The sequence below is a fragment of the Balaenoptera physalus genome (assembly GCF_965194825.1).
Source record: "Balaenoptera physalus genome assembly, chromosome: X".
Taxonomy (NCBI): domain Eukaryota; kingdom Metazoa; phylum Chordata; class Mammalia; order Artiodactyla; family Balaenopteridae; genus Balaenoptera; species Balaenoptera physalus.
In genome coordinates, this window is record NC_138903.1 from 9,506,675 (window position 1) to 9,510,742 (window position 4,068).

The 4,068-nt window shown below is 38.7% G+C and overlaps 1 protein-coding gene across 11 annotated transcripts in view; it reads right to left on the reverse strand.

Annotated features, from left to right (window-relative positions):
• Nucleotides 1–4,068, reverse strand: part of ARHGAP6 (Rho GTPase activating protein 6) — a 497,891-nt gene that overhangs the window by 123,084 nt on the left and 370,739 nt on the right. The gene's annotated exons all lie outside the window — the stretch shown is intronic.

Below are 4,068 nucleotides of genomic sequence, written 5' to 3' on the forward strand. Positions count from 1 at the left end.
TTCTTTTTATAGACTTTTCATTAAGTAGTTTTTATTTCTGACTAAGCAAGAGCATTTTTGAATAGCTCTAGGTTTACCTGGAGAATATTCTGTGGCAACACTTTTTAAATGCAACCCTATATTTTATAGGAAAGACATTAAAGACTTTTCCTTTTTTAATTAATCTATTTCTAGATGTTCCCATAATGTCATTATTTGGTCTGGGGCCCTGAGATATACTGCATTCATCTGTGAGCTAAGAGGTCAGGAGGGCCTGGGACAGGGTAGGTACCCAGGGGTCTGGCCTCTGCTCCAACTCTCATTGTGATGTAAAGGTGGCCAAGTCATCTGGCCACTTCCTGCTTCAACTTCCTCATTCCCGACGAACTTTCTTGTTAGAAACCCAAGAAAGCAAGGATGGTGAGAGCAAATGCTCAGTGCTTTACAACTGCCAACTATACACAACTCACATTCCTTGCGCTGGTATCCAGGGTCTCTCTCTTCCCACCAGCCACCTGCATTACTATTTTTTGATCTAAAACCTCTACTCCTGCCCAGCTGGTCTCCTTCTGCACACCCAAACACGCTCTGCATTTTTCCATTTCTGTCCTTTCCAGTGACAAAGCCCTATGATGGAATAGCCTCTACATCTATCCAAATCCTTTGCATCCCCAAAGCCCAGACATCATTCTACCTTTTTTCCAAAGCCTCTGGTTCATGGTAAACGATAGCAGTTATTTTAGGTGACGAATTGTACATTTAATTGCTAAGAGCATGGAAGCACTACAAGATGTCACCTCTGGGACCTCTTCTCGTACTACAGCCTTGACCTCATACCACGCCAGCACCATTGGCTTCCCGCCAGTTCTCCCACATTCCAAGTACGCCTCCATGTTGGTGCCTCTGTGCTGGCCCTTACCCTAGAGATGCTCAGGTTTTGTTTAAAACCAACCACCCTATTGAAACTTGCAACTCAGCACTTCTAATGCCCCTTAGCCAGCTCTCTTTTCCTTTTCCTTAGCCTTTCTCACCTTTTTAAAAAAAATCTCTAATAGTATTTTATTTTATTTTTTATACATCTTTATTGGAGTATAATTGCTTCACAATGCTGTGTTAGCTTCTGCTGTACAACAAAGTGAATCAGCCATATGCATACATATGGCCCCATATCCCCTCCCTCTTGAGCCTCCCTCCCACCCTCCCTATCCCACCCCTCTAGGTGGTCACAAAGCACCGAGCTGATCTCCCTGGGCTATGCTGCTGCTTCCCACTAGCTATCTATTTGACATTTGGTAGTGTATATACGTTGATGCTTCTCTCACTTTGCCCCAGCTTCCCCCTCCCCTCCCCATGTCCTCAAGTCCATTCTCTATGTCTGCGTATTTATTCCTGCCCTGCCACTAGGTTCATCAGTACCATTTTTCTTTTTAGATTCCATATATCACCTTTTAACATATCATTTATTTATCATATCTATTGTTCATAGTTGCTCTCTGCGAGATTGTGAACAGGGATCTCTGTCTTTTACTCACTGATACACTCCATGAACGTAGAACATGCCTGGCATGTGGAAAGTAACCAATAATTATTTAAACATGTAAAATGCTAGAACATCAGATGGCACTTAATAAACTTTAGTTTCATCATCATAATTGTCATCATCATCAACTGTATCATCATGGGGCAACTCTTGTACTATTATTCCACACCACTGCACTGTCTTTAACGTTTCCTGTTTCTATATTTTATATAATGTATAAAGATGGTAAGCTTCTGAGGTTAGAGAGCAATGACGTGTATATATTTTTGATATGTCGTTTTTTAGATTGAGATATAATTCACCTGCCATAAAATTCACCATTTTAAAATTTACAATTGAGTGGCTTTTAGTAGAGTCACACGGTTGTGCAACTATCACCACTAATTTAATTCCAGAACATTTCCATCATCCTCTCCAAAAAAACCCCAAACCCATTAGGAGTCACTCCCTATTTCTCTCTGCCCCACCTCCTGGCAACCATGAATTTAATTTCTGTCTCTATGGATTTGCCTATTCTAGGCATTTCTGAAATGGAATCATACAATACATGGTCTTTTGTGTCTGGCTTTTTTCACTTAGCCTAATGCTCTCAAGGTTCATCCACGTTGTAGGGTGTGCCAGTACTTCATTCCTTTTTATGGCTGAATAATATTGCATTGTATGGATAACATGCCATATATTTATATGTGTGCTATGCTTTGCATATTACAGATACTCAATAAATATTTTATCCCAATGATTTAAAAATTTTGGAGATATATGGCATGCTACTGAGAAGAGACTTAGCACATGACTACGATTCTCCTAAGAGCACAATGATGATGAAGATGATGCACTAGGTAATATAAAAAAGAGAGATTTTATGATTCTCAAGCTATATTAGCACTCTACTGGGGAAAATGTCATCTATAATTAGAACAAACTTGCACTCACTCCATAGAATTCTGTGACAGGTGACTGCATCTCTTTAATTTCATTTCAAGTAAAAATTCCTATGATAAAATGGATGTGAGTAGAATTGAATTAACTTCTGGTACTCCTGCTAATTTATTTCCTCAGAGTTATATCAACTTCAGATCTAGTTAATACTCCAAACAGACATACCATTCATGATGTGACTTTTTAAATAGAGGTTTGGAAATAATTCTCAACTACTATCACTGAATTTTATATAATTTAGGGATGTGATGAAGAAAATACTAGCTGAAAGGCTGCTCAGGGTGCTGTCCATGTTCAAATGGCCATGAGCTAAAACAATAACTGGAATGGATAACAGGAATGACAACACAGCCAGAACTGGGGACATCGCCCGTACTTAGGTCTTACCATATATTTCTTGTTCCCTGTAGAATTAGTAGATGATGTTAAAATAGTATTCTGACATTTTACATTCATGTCCCTGTGGGTAATTCCTTAAGAGATGAAGATGAAAGGTATGCTACTAAACTGTAACAATATAAGAATTTTCTGTCAAAGAACAATAGAAGAAATTCTGCGTATCAAATATGTGAGAACAATCGTTTCCAACCTTTTGGGTGGTGAACTATTTCCTTTGTTTCTTTAAATTTGCTCTCTTTCCTCCTTGAGCAATTACTAAAATCGTCACTCTTAATATTGGAAATCATGCTAGGAAGAGTCAAATGTATGCTGAAGACATTACTAGCTTCCCCTTAATGGTGTTTCCCCATTTTCCAGGCAGTAAGGTAAGTGTACAAGAGTCAAGAACGTTTGCTCAGAGGTCAATGGCCCGACCACGATTCTAACCTATGCTGTCCTTTGCCAAAGACAAGTTCTCTCCACCATAGCATATTGCTTTTGTTTGAAAACTACCAGTCTGTGTATGTGTACATTGAATCCCATTAGGAAAGTGCAACTTACTTTGGTGTATTATATTTTGCTCAATAAGCAGAAGTAAAAATGCTTGTTCTTAGATTACTGTGTTACCTCTGTTAACACAGACGTAACATTTTCACTCCCGACAGTTACCAGTTAATTATAACCCAAACAACATACTATCCATCTGCATATAATTTCCCTTATTGAAAATTGCTCCACCAGCAAATGCTTACAGACCTTTCAAATTACAAGCTGTATGAGCTCTCTCTATGAATGCTTATATTATTCAGATTTTTTTTACTAATGATCTAAAAGGGAGCCTATCACTTTCTAAAAATCATTTTGTTTGTCTTTGATTTTTATGTTCAGCTTTTTCCCCCCTGAGAATGAACATTAAATAAACCTAAGGCCTACAGAAGATCCAGCACTATCACTCATCACTTTCACTGAACATGAAGGAGAAATATTATGCCCTAAACTTCTTTTATCTCCCCTGCATTTGTTCCATTCACCAATTATTTGAAAGAAATAAAATCTTGGTTTCCCAGAGGCTTTCAGGAATGAGTCCCTTAGATAACTCTTGTTAATATTTTGGTGAATATCTCCCCAAATGGAGATAGGGAGAGAGAGGGAGGGAGAAAAACAGGAAAGAGAAGGAGGGGAAAGAGAAGGAGATGGAGGAAGAGGAGAGGAGGGAGGAGGAGGAGGAGGAG